The sequence below is a fragment of the Psammomys obesus genome, unplaced genomic scaffold (assembly GCF_907164565.1).
Source record: "Psammomys obesus unplaced genomic scaffold, mPsaObe1.curated_primary_1811, whole genome shotgun sequence".
NCBI lineage: Eukaryota > Metazoa > Chordata > Mammalia > Rodentia > Muridae > Psammomys > Psammomys obesus.
This window is the reverse complement of record NW_026592890.1, coordinates 29,563,354-29,571,123: the sequence shown is the minus strand read 5'-3', so window position 1 is coordinate 29,571,123 and position 7,770 is coordinate 29,563,354. Positions and strand designations below refer to the sequence as shown.

General features: G+C 38.5%; 1 pseudogene; it reads right to left on the bottom strand.

The window, feature by feature from the left end:
* Positions 1–5,774: 5,774 nt before the first annotated feature.
* LOC129683315 (WD repeat-containing protein 82-like) overlaps positions 5,775–7,770 on the bottom strand; it is a 6,349-nt pseudogene continuing 4,353 nt past the window's right edge.

Below are 7,770 nucleotides of genomic sequence, written 5' to 3'. Positions count from 1 at the left end.
TATATTAATATATATAAATATCTTTTCAAGATCAGATATTTAAATATATACATATGACTTTAAGTATGTATATATTAATGACTTTAAGTATATATATATATATGTGTGTGTGTGTGTGTGTGTGTTGTGTACTCAATATATATACTGAATAGCACTGGATGAATTTCTGATTGCTGAGCAGTAGCACAGATAGTATTTGAGAATCAGTATGCCATGGGTTTGAAGTCCATACTTTTGGCTCTAAAGCATGATCTTTATAAGTTAGTTAAACAGATAAGTGTCATGTATGAACATTCCCAGAGTACTGTCCCATGAATGTCTTTTGGTTAAAGAAAATGCTATGAAGTGAGTTGGCAAGTCTGTGGTGCTTTATGGGATTATACTGAATATATGACTGGACAGTTCTGTATGGTCAGATAGCTAGAGAAAGAGCCGGTGTTCTGTTTTACACGCCCTTCAGGGATCTCAGAGTAACTTCTTTTGATTCAGTATGGGAGGAAAGCAGGATAACACCAGTTTCTCTTAAATCTGACCATTCAGAAATGATGCATTTATGGAATTGGTATTAAATATGTCACTGTGGGGGAAAAAATCCCTAAAACTTAAAGACCTTTGAAAAGCAGCTTAAAAGTCCATGCTACAGTAAATGTATGCATTGCTCTTTGAAGGCATTAAGCTGTGTAACAGTGCGATGCCAGCCAGTGTGAAATGAGCACAAACAGGAATACATAAGAAGATAAAAATACCAGTAACAGGAACACATGACTTGACACGGGTTAAATTAAGATACAAAGAGAAAAGAGATTTGTGAATCTCAGTTGTTTAGGAATTTATGAGAACTTTCATTTTAATTAATTTGTCAACTGGAATATAGTTTTAGATGTAATGGGAAAATCAGGTACTAGTGAACACTGATCTTTTCAAGATCAGATTTCATTAAATACCAAGGAAGCTCTAGAGTTCTATTTCCTTATCAGTCTAAGAAGAGCTACGCAACTGGATAAGCCTTCTTTGTTGTTGTTTCGCATGCTCAACATTTATGTGAAGATTTCCACCAAAATATTCCAAGAAAAATCAAATTAAACTAAGGCTGCTGAGTGGCAGAAAAAGGAGTACTCCGTGATTGATATCTGTAGATTAGTGAGTCCTTGCTGAATATCAGAATAATCATTAGGGAGCACCTATCGATGCCTTTATTGACATTTCATTGGAATTTTAGCCGCTGTGACAAGAACAATGAGAACAGGGTAAGTAGTGCTTACTTGCATGACCTCTAAAGTGTGAGTATTTGAGTAATTAGATAAGGCTTGTTTAAAGAAACTCACTTTACTCTTATTTCTTTAGAAAGATGAGTACATATTAACAGGAAAATAAAAAGGATAAGAGAAGGTCTTCCACTGTGGAGAACAGTATGGGCAAAGTTTCCCAAATGAACTGTTCAAAAGCATAGGATTGAATCAGAGAGAAGAATACAGCAGGCTTAGAACAAAAAAGGGTGGGTATAGAAGAAAATGTCATGAAATCAAGAAGGAAAAATTGGTGAAGGAAGAAGTGAAAACTAAGTAAATACAGGAACAAATTTTTCAAAAATAAAAAGTAATAGTGCAGAGTAAAGTATACAGGAGTCAACCGGAGGATCTTCATGAGCCATTGTTTACATTAACAACAAGAACTTTCATTTAACTTTTAAAACATGTTTTAAACTGAAATAGAATTTCACACCTTCCTCTCCCTAGCACCTGTAAGTCACCCTCCCTTAGCCACCTTCCAGATGCCTAAAGTTAATAGCTTTTTTCTTTCACTATCATTATTACAATATGTGTGTGTATTCAAAAATATACACACAGACACATAATATGGACAACCAAAAAATAATGGCTCATCCCTGGGAGCAGCAAATTGTCTTTCTTCAAGCTGTTATGCGTTGCCCGTAATTCTTTGTCTAGGTATGGGACCACAGATAATTCACTTTCCATGTTAACATGTCTGTTGATATTGCAATAGTTTCAGTCTTTTTTGCACAATCATTTTAATGAGAGACTATTTCAAAGCAAACTTCCTGGAATCCTGGATTTCAGAATCTTGTTCCTCCCTCTTGACCATGTTCCCCTGAGTTACAGAAGCAGGAGCTCCAATATAGATGTGCCCACATAGCTTGGCTTCCACACTGTTTGTTGATTTCTGCATTTTGTCTAATTTGTTGTTGTTGTTGTTGTGTGTGTGTGTGTGTTGACCTCCACTTCTTTTTTCTTTTTTTAATTTTATTTTTTAAATATTAGTTACAGTTTATTAACTTTGTATCCCAGCTATAGCTGCTCACTCATTCCCTCCTAATCCCACCCTCCCTCCCTCATCTCCTCCCCTTCCAACTGACCCTAGCTTATCATGTTTCTTCAGGACTGGCTGCAGTGTCCATCTCTATGACTTGGCAAGGCTGCTACTCTCTCAGGGGGAGGGGAGGGAGAGGTCAAAGAACCAGCCATTGAGTTCAAGTCAGGAATAGTTCCTGTTCCCCTTACTAGGGTAACCCACTTCGATACTGAGCTACCATAGGCTATATCTGAGCAAGGGTTCTAGGTTATATCTATACATGGTCCTTGGTTGGAGATACAGTCTCATAAAAGACCCCTGTGCCCAGATATATTAGTTCCTTGTGGAGCTCCTGTCCTCTCCAGGTCATACAAACTCCCCCTTCTTTCATATGATTCCCTATACTCTGCCGAAGGTTTGGTTATGAGTCTCAGCATCTGCTTTGATACACTGCTAGGTAGAGTCTTTCAGAGGCCCTCTGTGGTAGGCTCCTGTCCTGTTTCTTGTTTTCTCCTACTTCCAATGTCCATCCCATTTGTCTTTCTAAATGAGGATTGATCATCTTATCCTGGGTCCTCTTTCTTGTTTATCTTTTTTAGGGTATAGATTTTAGTATCTTTATCCTATCTTATAGGTCTAGAACCCACTTATAAGTGAGTATATACCGTGTGTGTCTTTCTACTTCTGGGATACCTCACACAGATGATCTTTTCTACATCACACCATTTGCCTTTAAATTTCATAGTTTCCTTGTTTTTAATTGCTGAGTAGTATTCCACTGTGTAAATGTACCACAATTTCTGTATCCATTCCTCCATTGATGGGCATCTGGGTTGTTTCCAGGTTCTGGCTTTAACGAATAAAGCTGCTACAAACATGGTTGAGCAAATGTCTGTGTGTACTTGAGAATATATTGGATATATGTCTAGGAGTGATATAGCTGGATCTTGAGGAAGTGATATTCCTAATTATCTGAGAAAGCTGCAGATTGGTTTCCAGAGTGGTTGTATCAGTTTACATTCCCACCAGCAATGGAGGAGGGTTCCCCTTTCTCCACACCCTCTCCAGCATGTGTTGTCACTTGAGTTTTTGACCTGAGGCCTTCTGATGGGTATAAGGTGAAATCTCAGGGTTGTTTTGATTTGGATCTTTCTGATGGCTAAGGACGTTGAGCATATCTTTAGGTGTTTCTCTGCCATTCTATATGCCTGTACAGAGAATTCTCTGTTTAGCTCCGTATCCCATTGTTTAATTGGATTGCTTGATTTATTGTTTTTTTAAATTTTATTTTATTAATTACCCTTTATCCACTTTGTATCCCCCCATAAGCCCCTCCTTCCTCCATTCCCAGTCCCACCCTCTCACCCCTTCTTCATGCATGCCCCTCCCCAAGTCCACTGATAGGGGAGGTTCTCCTCTCCTTTCTGATCTTAGTCTATCAGTTCTCGTCAAAAGTGGCTGCATTGTCATCTTCTGTGGCCTGGTAAGGCTGCTCCCCCCTCAGGGGGAGGTGATCAAAGAGCAGGCCAATGAGATTATGTCAGAGGCAGTCCCTCTTCCCATTACTATGTAACCCACTTGAACTTTAAACTGCCATGGGATACATCTGTGCTGAGGTTCTAGCAGAAATTGTGGTACATCTATACAATGTAGTATTACTCTGCAATGAAATATAAGGAAATCATGAAATTTGCAGGTAAATGTGGGACCTGGAAAGGATCATCCTGAGTGAGCTGTCCCAGAAGCAGAAAGACACACACGGAATATACTCACTCATATAGACATATAACATAAGATTTATTGCTTTTTAACTTCTCTAATGGTTTATATATACTGGATATTAGCCCTCTGTCAGATATAGGGTTGGTGAATATCCTTTCCCAGTCTGTAGGCTGTCATTTTGTTCTGACAACAGTGTCTTTTGCTTTACAGAAACTTTTCAGTTTCATGAGGCCTCATTTATTGATTGTTGCTCTTACAGCCTTGGCTGTCGGTGTTCTTTTCAGGAAGTTGTCTCCTGTGCCAATGAGTTAGAACTCTTGTGGGCTCTTCCCCACTTTTTCTTCTAATCGATTTAGTGTATCTTGACCTCCACTTGTAAAGAAAGGCTTAATTCATGATGAGCAGTTGCTCACATGTACAAATACACTCACATGTATTTGTGAGTGTAGAGAGAAAATTTAGAATGTAGTAGGGAATTAGCAAAGTGGCCGTAAGTTGACTCATTTCTAAAGCTCTTGGCATCACTATGGAGAAAAAGCTGGCTTTGTTTCCAGTACCAGGTATGATTCCTTTCTATGAAGGGTGACTTAAGCTCAGTTTGACAGCTGTTGGTCACCACCACCATGTAAGAGCCACTTGTAGCAGCTTTGTTCCTGTCTTGCCATTCTAATAAATCATGTTTCACTGGTGTTGCATCTGAGTATGACTTTTTAATTAAGATCTTGCATAGTATGATCTGAAACCATGGAGATTACACCACAGCCTTTCTGGTCATATCTAGCTCAAATCAACTCAGCCTTTTGTTCTAAGTATGAGATATCTTCAGCAATAGGGGTCCATATTCCAGAGGCAACCAAGCACTGCACTGATAATCTATACTGTTGAGTAGTCACCATGTCTATTTTATATAAGCCTTCAAAAGTAGGTTTCTCATGACTTACAGTACTGGGGTCTTGTAAGTCTATGGTACAAGGCCAAGTGGTTTAGCTTCCTTTAAATATATACATATATTTAATTTACATATATTTTAATTATGTATATTATTAGGTAAGTGCAAAATAATATGACTCTGAGGCTTTATCAAACTACTTTAGTGGTATTTTGTCCTGTAATCTATTTGTTGTGGTTGTGCCTTTTTCTAACCAACATATTAATCCAGGATCTTCCCCATACACCTCAAGAATATTGTACTGCCTCCTAACAAACCAGGTCCTTATGTATCTGTCCCTTTCTTTGACCCCAAGGTGTATAGAGACATATTTTTGTAAATGTTTGTAACCTAAGAAACCTGATAATTAATGCCACAATTAATTATACAGGGAGACTCAGTAACAAGAAAAGCAGGGTGAGGGCAAAGAGTGCTGAGTTGTCCTAGAACCTCAAAACCAGAACCATAGCCTCCCATGTATTTCTAGGATGAAGGAAGGATGTGCAGAAATTTGTGGCTTCACCGGCTCTTCAGCAGCAAACCATTCAAAATTGAAGGGGCTCAAGAGCCATACTGAAGAACTTGCATCACCAAAAGCTGGAAAGGGTGAATGCCAACTTGATATGCAGCACTGAGAGTCCCTTTGAAGGCCCTCAGCAAAGTAATTCTTTAGAGCAGATGGACACCACATTCCTGGGAAGGCCATGTACAAAGATGTTCTCCAGCTCAGTCAAATGATCAATCACACTGTCATCTCAGTCACCTATGGCTTTTTCCTGTTGGCTGCCCTCACTGTACAAGGAGCCCATCAGGGTCAGGATGAGTCATCAATTGTGGGCAACCAGAAGGCCATGTTGGAATAGTTGCTGACAAAGAGGATGAACTTGGGCTTGAACTGCAAACAGGTAATGGAACCAATGTGTTTATAATACAGCTATTTTTCTTTTTTTAATATAATATTTTCTTTATTACAATTTATTCACGTTGTATAAAACAGCTATTTTTATACCACTCTCTCCATCCCAGATATCTTCTGAATCAATCATAATAAATTGTGAGTCTTCAGTAAATGAAACTTTGAGTTGTTACCATAACCCCCAAATGTGGGCATCGCTGTGGTCTTAAATGCATCAATGAGACAGATGAAGTTGGCTTTGGTGGAGATGAGGATGACTTTGCAATCATTGCTGAACTTAAGGTCTGTCCACTCATAAGTCCGATCATACTGAACATTAAAGGTTGCAAATGGTCTGTTATCAAAATAATGAATGTCATAAAGTTTGAACATTTCTTGGTTGACAAAAATTAAGCCTTCTGGCTCAAAGGAATAAATTGGTTTGCCCTGAAGATGCATGAACCCCTGCAGTTAGGAGACCAGAGATCCCATGGTAGAATGGTCTTATCAAGAGACCTAGAAATGAAAGTGTCATCTACAGATGACATGGACCCTCTTTCTGTGTCCAACAAAATATCGGTTGTATTTGTTGTCATGCTCAAGTAACACGTAGTGTCTTCTGTGTTGTTAGAGCTGTAAATGACTGTGTCGGCTGCTTGAGTGTATCTGATGAGGTCCCCACCACATTTATTACTTTACATTTCTCTTTGGTTTGCCCTCTCGGCAGTCATAGAGCATGATGGAGTCATCCTCACTGCTGGAAATGACCATCTCTCTATTGGGACTGAAATTAAAACTGTTTATCTTATCCAAGTTCTCATGGAACACCTTGGAGACATGGAAGGTCCTCTACATGCTCTATGTTGGTCAGCTTCATAGAGGTGGCAGCTACTGAAGGCAGCAGTGCAGGGCCATGGCAGGTCTTCATTTGGCATTTTTCTTTCTTTTAGAAACTAATACTATTATTATTTTATCAATTTGTTATTATTATTATTATTATTATTTACATTTTATTCACATTGTATCCCAGATGTAGCCCCCTTCCCTCATCTCCTCCCAGTGGCACCCTCTCTTCCTCTTCCTCTTCCTCCCTATGCCCCTTCCCTAGTCCACTGATAAGGAAGGTCCTCCTTTTCTACTATATGACTCTAGCCTCTCAGGTCTCATCAGGACTGTCTGGAACCTCTTTCTCTGTGGCTTAGTATGGCCTCCCCACCAGGTGATCCTACGTAATCTGGTTGACAATTAGATGGCACACATAACATTACTATTCCTTTCTAGAAATCAAAAGAACAAAATGTGGATACCCTGTATTTATAGTATTTCTTGAAATTAGTTTTAAAAGGTTAAGAGAATGATTCAAATTTTATTTTATATTGATTAAGAATAACACTAAAAACATGGATAGCTACATCAATACCTTAATGAGATTTGCTTAAGTTTAACGGTATAAACACCTTTTTTTTAAAAAGTATTTTAGGATTCTAAAAGTAAATGATTGGCAATTAACAATGAATGTTGTTCCTGACAAATTAGGATTCATCCCAACCATTTTGCTTTTAACAGACAGGAAGGCCAGAACTCACCTTTCTTTGACTTAACTGCTAGATTTACAAATAACTTAAATCTCTCAGTGACATTAGTGTGCAAGGGCTGAAACAATGATAAAGCCCTTTGTGTAGTTCCACAGTGACATAGTGTACGAACAAGATTTCAGTGGTGGCAATTTGTGAGTTAATTCAACCCTCCTTGGGCATCCCACCTATGTGCATGCACATTCTTTTATGCCACTCTTAAATACTAGCTCTCATTTACATATCACATAGTACATCTACCATTTAACATTCATTTGTCACCTGCCTATCTATCTATCTATCTATCTATCTATCTATCTATCTATCTATCTATCTATCTA